We start from the raw sequence: 16,960 nt of genomic DNA, 5'->3' as shown, positions 1-16,960 counted from the left end.
CAAGGGAAAAAGATTTCCCTTAGGGAATTTGTTGCATAAACATTTCCTTTGAGGAAATTCTATTTCCTTAGAGGAAATTCTATTTCCTTGGAGGAAATTCTTTATCCTTTGAGGAAATTTGCGGCTTTAAATTTTCCTTTGAGGAAATTTGCGGCGTCAAATTTTCCTTTGAGGAAATACTTTTTCCTGTGAGGAAATTTGCAGCTTCAAATTTTCCTTGAAGGAAAAACTTTTTTCTGTGAGGAAATTGTTGACAAACACTTTTCCTTGAGGGAAAATTAAAGACATTAAATTTCCTCTAAGGAAATCATTGTTCTTCAAATTTCCTCTAAGGAAATTTCTGAACATCAAATTTCCCTTCAGGAAATGTTTTCCCTTAATTTTTCCTAGACTGAATTATTGATACAAAAGATAATTGAAACTTTAATACAAATTTTCATGGTGAGTATTTGACATACAAAAACAAAAGGCTGACTGTTTAGCATGTTTAAGACAATACAATAATAAGCAAAACGCTATGAATATCATACCACTTGTGATGTTATTAATATTGTGCTCATATTTGCATATTAAATAAAATAAACACTTTTCATGTTAAATTAACTTGTCTTCTGTTTCAGCTGCTGTGTACAATTATTCGACCCCCTACATAACAGTTCATAAACAGTGCATAAATAATTCCATCCACAAGACATCTTCCTTCAATTGGTTGAATAAATTTTGGCAACTTGTTCTTCAAACATCTTCTCTGTATATTTGATATGATGGAGCCATGTACATGAATGGATAAGACAGTTGTTTATTTCGACAACAAACATGACAAAGATACTATTTTTTTCTTAATTTCTCTATAATCCATCAGTGAATATGTAGGTTGTTACATTTTACACAATTGTGTTCTTGTGCATCTTTGATAGTACTCCCATTTGTTAAAAGCAATTTTGTAGAATTTTTTCTATTTCTTTTTCCAGAAAAACACACAGTTCATTTCACATTATTTAATACAATTAGCACATTATGTAGAAAAGTATTAACAATTAAGCTTCCTCTTCAGAATAGACCCTGCAGGACCTGTTGATGATCATAAAAACCAAGATATCTGACCTATAAATAAACAAAATTAAAAAAAAAGTTTAAATGGACAAAAAAACAGCAATATAAATAAGCTTATTTTATCATGTTTAATGAACATTTTGAGAAACTTTCATTTGATATTCGTACTTATGAGTTCTCTTATTTCAGTGCTTTGTGTCCAAATTTAATATTCGTTGTTTAGTGCCTTGCAGTGATATTTAAAGTTGAGCCACTTGCAATAGTTGTTATAGAATTTTCATATGTTGTGTTGTTTGAACCACTGTCCTATATTATCATGATTATGGTAAGGTTGGGTGCTCACAGACATGATTTGTTTTTGTTTGTTATTGACTTTGAACATGTTGAACTAAATTGGATTGTTTAAATCTTTTCATATTGGGATCTTTATTGGTTGACCTATAAAGGAAGCGTTTTCTCATTATTGAAGGCCGGCCCATCATTGGCCTTTAATTTCTTGCATCCACTTTATTGAACTCTGGTGGATAAGTCACTTGTTTACCATGTATACCAATGTATACCACATCTTCTTATTTCTATATAAGTCATCATTCAAAGGCAAATACTTTTATTTCTGTAATTCACAAATTATCGAGAGGAATAATATGTGACTGGTGAGTATTGTAAAAATAAGAACTCATGTTTTGATAACAGAAACATATATATATATATATATATATATATATACATGATATAAATGATATATATAGATCTTTATGCAGATTTTTTTTTGTAATCACAATAAGTTGTCCATTCGTGAAAAATCACAATAATAAATGCAAGCAATAATTTCTGAATTTACAGTATATAGAAGTGGTTTTACCGTTTAGGCCTTGTTGTATTCTGTTTATCTTGTTTTGCCACTCATTTTTATTGTAACTGTTTATATTTTTCATTATTTTTCTATATTTCTTGTCCATGTTTTTCTAAACCTAAAAAGGGTAAAAACTATTATTAAACATCAGTATGTGTTTTTCTTTATATACAATAATATTTTAAAAGAATGGAATATTTGTGCTATTTCATTTCACAGACTTTTTGCCAGTCATCATTTTCAAAGACTTTCACCCTGGTCAATAGTTTAAAAAACAAACATTCCCATACTTTTTCTTCGTGTTTGTACTAATTTTTCATTGGACATCAAAGACATGATTCGCATATTCTAATATGATTTGTTTGCTTGACTTCATTTAACTCTGAAATATTGTTTACAGTATAATCTGCATGTGTCTCACTCGTAGGAATTTCAAATTAATATATATATTACTTACAGAAGCAATTAAACAAGAGGCTCTCAAGAGCCTGAAGTGCTCACCTGAAATTTTTTGCATCAATCTTCCATTTGTGATCATTTTACCCCTATGTTCCATTTTAGCCATGTAACTATAAAGTGACTATGTTTCTTGACCTAAAAGGAAATAAAATACAAACTTTAAACTAGTTACTCTTAAACTCATTCAGTCCAAGTTTAGCTGTAATATATTGTGCAATGTCACTTCAAAGGAGAAGATTCTTTAGAGTATTGAGCAAACTAGAAGAACAAATTGTGAACAATTGTCTTTAAAAGGCAATAACTCCTTATGGGGTCAATTGACAATTTTTGGTGTATTAATATCATATTTGTAGACTTTACTTTGCGAATTATATTTGCTGTTTACAGTATATCTTTATAAGAAATAAGATTCAAGATAATAACCAAAAAAATGCTCAGCTTGATACGACTGTACAGGTTGAACCTTGAACAGTTAGGGCAAGTATGGACACAACATTTAAGCTTGATACAGCTCAGAATTTTGAATTTGGATTGTGATTCAATTTCTGACACAGCATAGGTTTCTGACACAGAATGAATGTGGTCCAAGTAATTAAAAATTTTAAATTGATAATTAACCTCTAATATATGGTCCAATATTCAAAATCTTAATACATGGTTAGATGCAGCATATCACCATGATCAAAGAGCCCCAATTATTCATTTTTTGATGAAATCAAATAAAGTTCAAGTTTGGACCCTTCAGACCTCCATGTGGACCAATTTGATAATTTGTTGAAATTAAACAAAGTAAAATTTTGAACCCCTGTTTGGACCAACTTGATAACTGGGCCCATAATAAAAAATCTAAGTAAATATTCAGATTCAACATATTCATGATATTAAAGAAGTTCTTCACCAAGAATTTAAATATTGTTAAAATCAAAATAAGTTTAATTTTGGACCCTTTGGACCTTAAGATAGACCAATTTAAACAGGACCAAAAAATTAAGAATCTAAATACACAGTTAGATTTGGCATATCAAAGAACCCCCATAATTCAATTTCTATAAAATCAAAAAAAGTTTAATTTTGGAACCTTTTGGTCCCTAAAATGCCTAATTCCTAAACTCAATGGACAAAAACTCCCAAAATAAATCCCAACCTTCCTTTTTATTTGAATTTCATAGATTTCTATTAACTTATCCTAAAGTAATTATGCGAAAACCAAATGGCTTCAGACAACGACTACACGATACCAATATATGATCACAAAAAACTTTTTGCAGTCGCATAAAAAGTGCAATATTTCCTTAAAATTACCAATCTAGTGGCAGCAACCCAACAATGGGTTGTTACACTTGTCTGAAAATTTATTGTTGATAGAACTTCACCTATAATGAACAACTAACTCTTTGTCAGATTTGCTCTTAATCCTTTAATTTGGGTTTTGAGATAAAAGCCAAAACTACCTTTCCTCCTATGTTTTTATTTAGTATGTTTAGCCATGATCACAATGTTTTTTGACGAAACAGAAAACAAAACAACAAGAGTGCACACGCTGAAATGTCTCGCCTTCTTTCCTAATCATTGATATTATGTTGATAGTCCTAAATATAAAGCTTTATTACAACTGTCACATAAATTTAACATTAACCAAGAAAACTAAACATTGACCAATGAACCCTGAAAAATAGGTCAAGGTTAGATGAGCCATGCCAGGCAGGCATGTTCACCTATTAATCCTTCCATACAACAAATACAGCTGATCTATTGCTTATAGTTTAAGAAAACAGACCAAAACACAAAAACTTGACACTGAGCAATGAACCTTGAAAATGTGGTCAATGTCAAATAAAACCTGGGTGACTGATATATATAGATTATAAAATATTTCCATACATCAAATATAGTTGACCTATTGCATATAGTATTAGAAAAAAAAGACCAAAACTCAAAATCTTAACTTTGACCACTGAACCATGAAAATGAGGTAAAGGTCAGATGACACCTGCCAGCTTGACATGTACACCTTTTAATAATTCCATACACCAATTATAGTAGACCTATTGCATACAGTATGAGAAAAACTGACCAAAACACAAAAACTTAACTATAACAGGGCTCACACTACTTCAGAATTATAGGGAGAAGTGACTTCTCTTTTTGAAACTGATAGGGAGAAGTGGTGAGATTTGAAAGAGAAGTGCTCATTCGCGCGGTTCGCTACAATGTTTGGATTTTACTATAGTATAAGGGTCATATGTAAATAATGTTCTTTTTATATTATTCAATTCATATCTGAGTATACAATTGAAGTAACATTTCAAATTAAAAGTTGTTTAAGTTTTACTAAAGTTCTTGTGAGAAACTATCAACTAAATAGTTAATACCTAGCACCTGAGACTTAACTATAACACATGTGTTATAGTAGTCTCAGCTACCACTAAAAAAATATTTTTTATTTTAAAAAATGTAAAGAAATTATAATATATCAATTACAATTCAATTCAAACCTATCTTGTGTATGAAATTCAGTGTTTCTAATCAAAAAATATAAAAGTTATTAAACTGGGCCATAATATAATTAAGTCTCAGAGTTAAGCAACTTTGAAACAATCCATAAAAAATATAGGGAATTATATACACCAATCAATTAGATGTAACCAAAAGTCTCTTAATGCGTGTGGAATACGTAATTTTTCCCTTTGGGATCAATATTCTTCTGTCAGCTGTTCCATACGTGCGTCCTTAGTAATTATTGTAAAAGTACGGATTTCGTTCATAGCTGGTCCGGTTCAGATCCGTAGTTTAGAAATCGGTCAATGGCGGACGAATGCAAGAAAATTTACAAAAATAAACGATGTTTGACAAGTTATTTGGAAAGGAACATGACGTTTTTAAAAAGCAATAAATGGATTAAACATATACTGGAGGCAACTTTTATCACGTTTAAATGAAGTAACAAACTTATTTTGCCGCCGAAATTTAGGTTGATGTACGTTTTCGAGCTGAGACTACTATAACACAGAGATTGGTCACTACCGATTTATCGTGTAGTGTGGGTCTTCACCTTTTCAGCTACGTTAAATAACGTAGTTTCGTATTTAACCGTAGTTTCGTATTTATCAGTAGCAGACGACATAATTATATATCACCACCTAATCACCAAGACTACTAATTGTCTATTTCAGTATCGGATATAATTAAAAATAAATGCAAATGTGATTAATCTTATCCATCTTACAGTTAGGTACATTGTTTTGCTACAGGTCCGTTAATTGTATCTTATATACAAATATTTTACCTGTAAAGACAGGTAGTCTCAATAGCATGGGAGATGAATTTGTTTCACAGCTGGGTGCCCTCAAGATACACGAGGCTCCGTTTATTGCAATAAACTTGTATACTTGTACAAGGTATATTTACCCAAGTTACATATGTATTGCAGTAAACCTTGTCAATTACCGTCGTTGCACTGGGGTAGGATTCAGGAGGGTATAAATGGGGTTTTTCAATAGTCAAAAACATGTAGAGAATGGAGAAAAATGGACCGTCAAATAAAGAATAGAGACTAGAAACTAATTCGGTGTTACAATTTAAAGAATATAGAATAATAACACAGAAATAATCAAATCAAATATTTTATTATAGTAAATAAAGAAACCCCACCAAGAACCTCATTCAGATTATCCTACGTAAATTTTATTTTTGAACCCATATTTTTTTCGGTTTCAACTCCCTTTCTCTTGTGTCTTTTTTTTTAATTTTCAGTTTGATAATTAGGTGGTGCGGTTTATTTCTGATCACATATAGTCATTGCTTTCTATTAAAGATTCAGCTAATAAGGATGCCTTTCATAGTCAGTAATAAAATCGCCGTCATTTTTATTTTCAAATTCACAATGATTTTTTTTTATCTTGGGATGAAAGTGATCTCAATTCTTGATCTTTAACGGAGTGATTATACTGCATCAGATATTGAATCTGACGATGACTACGTCTCTGCTGAAAAGACTGCAAAAAACTACAAAAGAAGCAGCAACCGCAGGTGCTTGTCAATCGAAACGTCAAGCTATATATCAGTGGCCCGAGTGTGACAATACTTAATGTTGAAGGCCGTACGGTGACCTATAGTTGTACATGTCTGTGTCATTTTGGTCTCTTGTGGACAGTTGTCTCATTGGCAATTATACCACATCTTCTTTTTTATATTATTCTTCCGTTTCTGGTTTCCATGGCCATTTAAGAAAAAGAACATTCTTATCCCGATAAAAGGTAAGTAATAAGACTCTCCTCAGAGACCAAACAACACAGAAGTAAACTTGAGGAATTCCGAAATCGAACTGCCTAGAACAATGACCAAAACCCATACCATAGTGAACTATATAAATAGATGAAATAGTATATTTTTGTTTCAAAATCTTATGTTTAATGGCAACATTTACAACGACTTGCTTTATATTAACAGGAATTGTCTAGAACAAAAACAACAAATTTGAATTAATAATGAAAATCCTTTTTTCAATTTGATCAATGAAAAGTATGGTGAAGAATTGTCAAATTTCAATTTCTAAGCTACATGAGAGCATCAGTGGCAAATATTTCTCGAATATGGGGTTCATTGCGTTTTTACAAAATCTTTATGAGATCTTATTTTTTGTACCCTAGTAATTGAGGTTGTATGAAGTATCTAAAACTCAATTTAATTTGTAATATCACATTGTTTTCGTTGACAATTTCCAAATATTACCACGCCTCAACTGAAGAAGTATTTTTGGTGAAGTGTATTTCTTGGTGTAACAAATCTAGTTATATATATACCATTAAATGTATAGTGCAGTTCCAGGTTTAATGACACAAGATGTTCTATATGAAGAAAGCTTCCAGGTTGCATGACTAAATAATCAAAATATCATACAAATTATATGTGTGTAAACAACGAGATTTTTTCAACACGAGAAATATGGACCCTCTTTCGTTAACCCAAACAAGGAGCAATCTGCTGACAGTTTTCCATGTTAAAATTCTGAGAAGCAAAAACCAGTGGCGGATCCAGAAATTTTCATAAGTGGGGGCCAACTGACTGACCTAAGAGGGGGCCCGCTCCAGTCACGCTACAGTGATTCCCTATATAAGCAACCAATTTTTTTCCCAAAAAGGGGGGGGGGGCGGGCCCCCTGCCCCCCCCCTAAATCCGCCTCTGAAAACATTGCAGAATGTATAAAGATGTAGCCATGTCAGATCTAAACAAGAATATAAAATATGATAGTATATGATGATGTCACTCTTTCTGTCAATTCAAATTCAATTCACAACTCAGCTGTCAATGATGAATATTTCATGTACAGTCAGTCTGATGATCCCGAAATGAAACATTTTACAACTTGTTTAAAGTTAGTTCTGATTGTGTTGTTTCACCTATGTCTCAAGTCAGCATACTGTATTTCAGTGGTTTTTCAGTGGTTGGGTGTGGTTCATGTCTGTCATATCTGATTTTTTGTAAATTGCTTTGTTAATGTAGACTATTCGTTTTCTCTACTGTAATATACCAACAGCTCCTCTTTTAATAGTATAAGTATTGCTTAAAGTGGCTTTCCCTTTAATATATCAAGATGTGTGGTTACTTGTGTGTTTTTTAATTGACCTGTCATTCAGACTGAGCATGTTTGTAAATTTCTGCAATCCAGTCTTAGAAATCATCGACATATAAATAAACATGTATATCAAAATACATAAATATTTATTTCTCCATATACTGAGACAAGCATAACAATATGACAATGAAATTCTAAAAGATTATTATTTTTTTCACTTTGTCCAGTAGACTTCAACGTTCTTCCAAATCCAATGCATGATTTCTTTCTGGGATAATCCTACAATAAAGAATATATTATCAATGATCATCAATGAAAATGTATAGAACCTTTATCATTATAAGATCTCATAATATAAAAAGAAGATGTGGTATGATTGCCAATGAGACAACTGTCCACAAGAGACCAAAATGACACAGACAATGTCACATTAACAACTATAGGTCACCATACGGCCTTCAACAATGAGCAAAGCCTATACCGCAAAGTCAAAATAAATGTCTGAATTTCTTAAATAAAAATTTTAAATGAACCTATCATTCATTATCAGAACTCATGTTGTGTATGGACCTTGTCACGTGTGATTCAGAATTTCTCAGTTCTGCATGATTCATGATTGCAACAAAAACACAGAAAAAATGGTATTCCATAAAATTACAAATTTTACATACTTACAACGTTTTATTACAAAGGCTTGCATTGCAATTATCCAAAAACCGATTGTTCATCTGAAATGAAAGTTTTAGCGAAGTTGCTCATTGACCCGGTCCTACGGACGGGTAAAAATTCGAGGTTACATTCCAGTTTAGACAGTAAATTCAAGTCTATAACTGCACTTTTTTTTATTCAACGTGTAAATAAACAATCATTAATGATTATTACAAATCTTACATTCACACTTACCGAAACTTAAACCTCTCTAAACAGCCACATTTGCTTTTTAAATAATTCTCTTCAGCAGTCAAAGATGGAGGATCTTGTTCACCTTGTCAATCACCTCAGATCACGTGACTCGGATTTTATCGATGACCACAAAATAATTACGTTTTGACTGGTCAGTGTAGGAAGTGACCAATCTCTGTGTTATAGTAGTCTCAGTTTCGAGTAACAAGCACCGGAACTTGCGGAAATGCACGAAGTGATAAAAAGTTGTATTTTTATCAAATAACCTGCTACATACTACAAAGACAATGCTTCAATCTCTTTTCTTAAGATAATGAACCGTTTATGTCTAAAATTCTTTAATTATCAATAAAAAATTGATGTTTCATCAACTTGGAAAAAATTGAAAATGTCCGATGACGGAAGCGACTGAAAGCGAGTATCGTCAAGAACAGGGCGACTTGTTTTCGCTTTTGGGGGTCGGGGAAAGCGAAGTGACGGTCGGGAAAGCGACTTCTTCGCCCAAGTCGTCTGGTAGCGTGAGCCCTGCTATAACCACTGAACCATGAAAATGAGGTCATGGTCAGATGACACCTGTCAGTTGGACATGAACACCTTACAGTGCTTCCATACACCGCATATACTAGACCTATTGCTTATAGTATCTGAGATATGGACTTGACCACCAAAACTTAACCTTGTTCACTGAACCATGAATTGAGGTTGAGGTCAAGTGAAGGCTGTCTGACGGGTATTAGGACCTTGCAAGGTACACACATACCAAATATTATATAGTTATCCTATTACTTATAATAAGAGAGAATTTAACATTACAAAAAATCTTAACTTTTTTTTTCAAGTAGTCACTGAACCATGAAAATGAGGTCAAGGACTTTGGACATGTGACTGACAGAAACTTTGTAACATGAGGCATCCATATAACATGTATAAACAAAGTATGAAGCATCCTGGTCTTCCACCTTCTAAAATATAAAGCTTTTAAGAAGTTAGCTAACGCCGCCGCCGCCGGATCACTATCCCTATGTCGAGCTTTCTGCAACAAAAGTTGCAGGCTCGACAAAAACTGTGTTTTAGATACCCATAGATATAACATGAAGGATCATTCAGCTCAAGTTTGGTAGAAATTGGTTAAGTAGTTTTAGAGGAGAACACCAGACAGACGACGACGAACAACAACAGACACCAAGTGATGGCAAAATCTTACTGTTCCATTAGAACAGTGAGGTAAAAATTGCACTGGCTCTATCCAAAAAAAAAAAGACTTTTACAGTGCAGTGTACTACTTTTGGGACAGAACCACATCAACATTGGCAGATCCAAAGGGGGGGTCCGGCGGTTGGAACCACCCCTTTTTTTTTGCCGAGCAATGCATTTGAATGGGAGCATATAGTTGGAATCCCCCTTTACTCTGGGTTTGGACCCCCACCTTTTAAAATGGCTGGATCCGCCTCTGATCAACATTATAGAAAAATCTATAAGCTATAACTCAAAATAAGGATAATTTTATTTTTAAAGGGTCTATAATCATGATAATTAAGTTTGACATACTAATATTTTACCTTTTCAAACTATACCAAATCACTACTTTACCTAAAAAAAATGCCACATTCATCCAATTTAATTTCATCCGTTACTTGCTATTTCATCCATAATATTTAAAGAAATAAATTTGGAAGGAGTATGATTTTAATTTGCAAGTTATACACTATCCAAACTAGAGACCTTGCTTAATCCTGCCCTTTGTGGAGCATAGGCCACTAACGATATTTCTCCACCTTGTTCTGTTCTTTGCTAGCCTCTACAGATCGTGCCACTTGTACCCTTCTTTCTCCATCTCGGCTGCAACATTCCTTCTCCAGGTGTATCTTGGTCTGCCCCTGCTACGCTTTCCTTGTGGGTTCCACTGTAAGGCTTGCCTTGTAATGTTAGTTTTTTGGCTTCCTCAGTGTGTGTCCTATCCATCGCCATTTTCTCTTTTTTAACTCTTCATCAACTGGGGATTGGTTGGTCTTTTCCCAAAGATCTTTGTTTGATATCTTCTCAGGCCATCTGATGTTAAGGATGCGCCTGAGGCAGTTGTTAATGAAGACTTGAAGTTTATGAAGCAGGTTTTTTGTTGTTTTCCAAGTCTCAGCTCCATATAAGAGAATGGTTTTTACGTTTGAATTGAACAAGCGTATTTTGGTCTTAAGTGTGATATTTCGTGCTTTCCAGATTGACCCCATCATGTTAAATGCAGTTCTGGCTTTGCCAATTCTGATCTTTATATCTTTATCTGAGCCGCCAAGATTATCCACTACGCTTCCAAGGTATGTAAAGGATTCCACTTCTTCTAATGCTTGGGTGTTAACCATCAGACTGGCTTGGGACTTTGTGTTTGACTTTAACACTTTGGTCTTGTTATGATTGATGGAAAGGCCTGTTTCTGCTGCTCTCTTTTCAACCTGCTCTAGTTTGTCCTGCATTTGTTGGTGGTTGTGGGATAGCAATGCAATGTCATCGGCAAAGTCTAGGTCATCCAGCTGAGTGAACATGGTCCATTGGATGCCATTTCGTCTGCCATCTGTGGCTTGCTTCATGATCCAATCAACTGCCAGGAGGAATAGCATAGGTGAAAGGAGACAGCCTTGTCTTACCCCAGTTGTTATATCAAAGGCCTCTGTTAATTGACCTTCATGTATAACCTTACTCTGCATTCCTGTATACTAGTAGGTGTTTCTGATGATGGTAATAAATTTTTCAGGAATGCCATAGTGTCTCATCAACTGCCACAACACATCTCTATCTAAGCTGTCAAAGGCTTTGGCAAAGTCGACAAAAACAGAATAGAGTGATGAATTGAACTCTTGTGATTGTAAGGGGATGATACGTAAGGTTGCTATTTGGTCTGCACATGATCGGTTTTGTCTAAATCCAGCTTGGTTGTCACGAAGCTTTTCATCTATTGCATTTTTGAGTCGGTTTAACATAACTCTATTTAAAACTTTCCCTGGAACTGATAGTAGCATTATTCCTCTATAGTTGTCACAAATGCTTAAATTGCCCTTCTTTGGAAGCTTTACCATGTGTCCTTCTTTCCATTCTAGCGGGACCTCTTCTTCTTCCCAGATCTTTCCAAATAGCTCATATAGCATTTGAGTTGATGTTTCAATGTCTGCTTTCAGTGCTTCTGCAGGTATGTTGTCAGGACCTGGAGCTTTGTTGTTCTTTAGCATTTTTATGGCTTTCTTTATTTCTCCTGTTGATGGTCTTTTACAGTCTACTGCCAAAAGCTCTTCCGAGGGTGGGATGTCAGCTTTTCTTACAGGTGGGTCCTGGTTTAGCACATCCTTGAAATGCTCAACCCATCTTTTCATTTGCTCTTCATGTGTGTTGAGTGTTTTCCCTTCTTTGCTTTTGACTGGTCTACTTCCTTTCTGGTATTTCCCTGTTAGCAGTTTTATGTTGTCATACAGAGCTTTGATGTTGTTTGTTCTGGCTGCTTCTTCTGCTTCTGCTGTCAGTTTGTCTACAAAGGCCCTCTTATCTCTCCTTGCACTGTTCCTGACATCCTTGTTAGCTATAGTATACTCTCTTGAGGCTGATTGTTTTGCTGTTGTTCAGGATATTTTTTATATTTTTCCTTTTTTCTACTTTTACAAGTGTTTCTGGCGTTATCCATTCCTGATGTTTCCTATTTTTTAAACCAACTGATGTTTCGCAAGCTCTATCTGGAATTCTGATTTCTTTGTTTTGTTTTCCAACATTGATATGTTAAATCGTTTTCCTGTTGATTCAATATTTTGATGTTTCTTCAGCTTCAATTTGACATTAGCTACAATAAGGTGGTGGTCAGTGGCAGCGTCAGCTCCTCTTTTAACTCGGACATCTTGTAAACTTCTCCTAAACTTCTTGGAGATGCAGACATGATCTATTTGGTTTTCAGTGTTCATGTCTGGAGATACCCATGTTGCTAGATGACATTTTTTGTGTGGGAAAACTGTTCCACCGATGACCAGATTGTGATTTGCACAGTGGTTGGCAAAGAGCTCTCCATTCTCATTCATTTCTCTTAGCCCATGTCTTCCCATCACTTGTTCATAACCGGTGTTGTCGCTTCCTACCTTAGCATTTAGGTCTCCCATTAAGATTGTGATGTCTTTGGAGCTACATTTCCTGGTGGTTTCTTCCAGCAATTGATAGAATTCTTCCTTGATATTGTCCTCTGCACCATTTGTAGGGGCATAGCATTGGATGATGTTAATGATATCCTTTTATTTGTGGTCTTGAATTTTGCCATGATGATTCTTGCACTTATTGGCTCCCATCCAATTAATGTTTTCTGAGCTTCTTTTGACAGCATAATGGCAACTCCTTCAGAATGTTGAGCGTTCTCCTCCATATGTCCAGAGTATATAATCATTTCTCCTGATGTTAGTTTTGATTGTCCTGCATCATTCCATCTTGCTTCCGCTATTCCTAGTATGCCTATTTCATATGCCTTCATTTCATTGGCGATGGTTTGCGCTTTTCCTGGAATGTACATAGATCTCACATTCCATGTTCCTATCTTTGTTGCGGATTTAGAGTTCAGAAGTCTCAGTTGTGTAGCTTCCTTTCGGTTTTGGCCATCCAACGTCATTCTCCTTCTATGTAAAGGTCTTCTTTCTCTTTCATCCAAGGTTTGTAAATTTTCGTTTCGTGTTTCTGTAATCCGTTTTAACCTCTAAGCGGGGGATTAGCCTACCTAAAGGTTCCAGGTGGTTTTGTAAAGGCATCTGGAATGTAGCCTTCCCCATACGGGTCACTGGCCGGTGGGGCATTGTTTGCCCTCATACGCCCTTTGCCGTTGTCGCTTGGCAGCAATCTTCCGCCGGGGCAGTGATCTTCCCACTATTTGTCCAATAGCTGGAGTGGTTGTCTTGAAAGGACTAACGGTTACCACCAACCGGGATTTGAAATCAGAGTTTTCCTTCTCCTAGACAGGCTGCCTTCCTAGGCTCACGAGACCCATCTTCCCGTCGCCCTTGTAGTTATGCCTGAGGCCTTTCGGTGATCAGTATCCATCTGTTCCCACGGGGAGGTACTACATAGGACTTGATGTGGAGAGGCTATGTACTGGCAGGTTGAGACTGACAAACTGCTCACCTTTTCACATTTCTGTTAGCCAGCGGCGCTGAAAGCGAGAGGTGACAAGCACACAGACACAAAACACAGCACACTAGACGCATCACACAACATTTAACAGACAACCTAACTAGATAACTAGAGACCTAATAGAGTAGATATACTCGACTAATTTTAATTAATTAATAATTGGCGTGAACTCAGATTTAAGGGAATAGATGACAGTTTACCTACAATGACCTAGTTTCATGGCAATAGCACATACATTCCAAACAATCTAAAACTGAGGATGAATATATCAAACTATTGCTTAATAACAAGTGTAGAAAAACACTTAGATTAATATCATCTTTTATTAATCAATCATTTGAATTAAGGAAAAATGTACTTATAAATGAGTAATATGAACAATTTGAAGCTATAACATACAATACACTTATGTCAGTAGTCTATTCTTACAAATTAACCTATATATATTGATATTTATAACTGCACATTTCATTGTTCGAAATGTGCACAATGATATGCTATGTAGTATTGTTTAATTGCTGCATCATTACTATTAGGTATACTAGTTGTATGGGCCGTTGCCAATTATTGTAATTGAGTTTGTGCCAATAAAATATTTGTATTTATTTGTATTTGTACATTAAAGACTATATGGTCATTCTTATTTTTAAACTTTGGGTGTTCATTTTTTAATGTTTAAAGCTAACAATTTCAACTACCGGTACATATATCAAGATTTGATCCTGTATTATTTAAGTATTGCAAAAAATAGCTTTTTAAATGGCTCTATATATAATTGTGTATGTCACATGTATGTTCATGATGTATTTTAATGTACAATGATGTAAAGCAGCTGAAAACTCATTAGCCGTCTCATGTTTTTATCTCAGTTCTTCAAAAGGCAAATTTATATGAGCCTATGCCTGAAAAATAGAGATTTCTAATTAAGGGGAAAGAACTCCCCCCCCCCCTTTTCGTGTGAAAAATTTGTTGATTATCATGATTATATCACAGGAGTTTGAAATCCTATCAATAAGGGGGGTAAAAATATACCAAAGTGGACTATCACAGTAGAGCTTCTCTCGAAGAGAGGTGAAAAGGCACAGGCACTTGTTTCTATCCATAGGAAGGTCGACTATCCATATAAATAGATTCTATTTATATGGATAGTCGACTTTCCTATGGATAGAAACAAGTGCCTGTGTGAAAAGGTGAAGAATCTTGCCATGTAAACTTGTGTAAAAAATAAAAATTACCAATCCATTATAAAATCCGTCCGCCCAGTCTCATCCAGTGAAATAAATTATTGTCTGTTTTCGAAGTTATATGGAAGTACTTAGTAGTCCAGATAATTATGACGCATTGTAGTCCAAATAATTATGACGTCTTGAAAGGCTATTATAATTTTTTTCTTTGACGCCTTACTTCGTCGAAGTAAGGCGTCAAAGAAAAAAATTATAATAGTCCAAATAATTATGACGTCTTGAAAGGCTATTATAATTTTTTTCTTTGACGCCTTACTTCGTCGAAGTAAGGCGTCAAAGAAAAGACGAAGTAAGGCATCAAAGAAAAAAATTATAATAGCCTTTCAAGACGTCATAATTATTTGGACTCGAAGTAAGGCGTCAAAGAAAAAAATTATAATAGCCTTTCAAGACGTCATAATTATTTGGACTAGACGCATTGCAATGCATTTTTTCTAAGGAGCCGTGTTGACTTAAATAATTGGGGGAATGGAACCAATAAATTGGTCGGATCCGATATGATCTTCCCAGTAACGGAGCACCTTTAACTTTGAGGTAATTATTAGTGTCGGTGGTCTCACAAGTAAATCAGAGTGAAATAGAATATTGCATGCACATTAATTAGCAGAGAAGAGACAATTATCAACTTGTGTATTATTCATTTTCTCGCAGTTATATACGGTAAATAAGACATATATTTTATATCCCAAAACAGGTGCTCGGATCTAGTACTAGTAAATGACTTTTAAATAACAATTATATCAGTGGCGGATCGGGGGGGGGGGGGGGGTCTGGGGGTTGGGCCCCCTTTTTTTTGGCTGATCAATGCATTTGAATGGGAGCATATAGTTGGAACCCCCCCCCCCCCTTTTACTCTGTGTTGGGAACTCCCCCCTTTTTTAAAATGGCTTGATCCGCCACTGTATATTTATATTCTGTGGCGGGTCGAAGGAGGGGGAGGGGGTTCTGGGGGTTGGAAAAACAGTAAATTTGAAAAACTTGCCTTTTCTTTCCCAGTGCAAACGAAGACAAGTAAAAGCATACCCAACTATATCAGTCCTATTCAGGATCGATAACTCTGTCGATAAATATTGGCGGGTATAACCATTTTTTTTACACAAGTTAAACTTGCAATATCGATTTATTTAGTGACTGGATTTAAAATATTTAATTAATAAAAGTAAATGACAAAATCAAATGCAATGAAATCTCGTATAATTTTCTATGAAATAAAAAAAATCTATTAATATAAAATTTGAATCAGAATATTTCTTTAAAACAATTATCGTAAAACATAAATATTTGATTATGTTTGAAACAAAAATCAACTTTTCAAAGAATTTTTCATATGATATTCATATTTTCTTACAGTTCTTTATGATATATATTTCTTATGTTGTGTACACGGGGAAGAGAAGATATTTATTGTACATTTATGAAAACTTTTGTATATCACAAAATCTAAAAAAAGAAGCGAAAAATTATTTTATTATAAATTTTAGTGTTAACAATTTTCTGGATATCTGTCAAAATAAATGTTCCCGTGTTATTTTTATCACTTCACACTTGAAATAATTCCTTTTCCATCAAGAAATTTTGAAATCAATCATATCAAAATATCACCAAAGAAAATAACAGAAACAGCACAGATTCTGCACGAAAAAAAAACACTTTTTTAAATCGATGTGGGACGGAATTTGCCCTAAAATTAAACTGTTTCAAGTAGAATATTTCGCCAGATATATGTTTTAATATTCT

At 34.4% G+C, this 16,960-nt stretch overlaps 2 long non-coding RNA genes across 2 annotated transcripts; both read right to left on the bottom strand.

The window, feature by feature from the left end:
* Window positions 1-410: 410 nt before the first annotated feature.
* On the bottom strand, window positions 411-15,341 carry LOC143079945 (uncharacterized). Its single transcript, XR_012979556.1, has 4 exons — window positions 15,215-15,341; window positions 2,408-2,500; window positions 1,916-2,024; window positions 411-1,104 (listed from the first exon to the last, which is right to left on the bottom strand). It is a non-coding gene; the product is annotated as an uncharacterized LOC143079945 (long non-coding RNA).
* On the bottom strand, window positions 8,070-10,575 carry LOC143079944 (uncharacterized). The gene is made up of 2 exons (XR_012979555.1): window positions 8,844-10,575; window positions 8,070-8,219 (listed from the first exon to the last, which is right to left on the bottom strand). It is a non-coding gene; the product is annotated as an uncharacterized LOC143079944 (long non-coding RNA).
* Window positions 15,342-16,960: the final 1,619 nt, after the last annotated feature.

This window comes from Mytilus galloprovincialis, chromosome 6, assembly GCF_965363235.1.
Source record: "Mytilus galloprovincialis chromosome 6, xbMytGall1.hap1.1, whole genome shotgun sequence".
Classification (NCBI taxonomy): Eukaryota; Metazoa; Mollusca; class Bivalvia; order Mytilida; family Mytilidae; genus Mytilus; species Mytilus galloprovincialis.
Note: the sequence above shows the minus strand (reverse complement) of the source record. Positions and strands in the feature narration are given on the sequence as shown.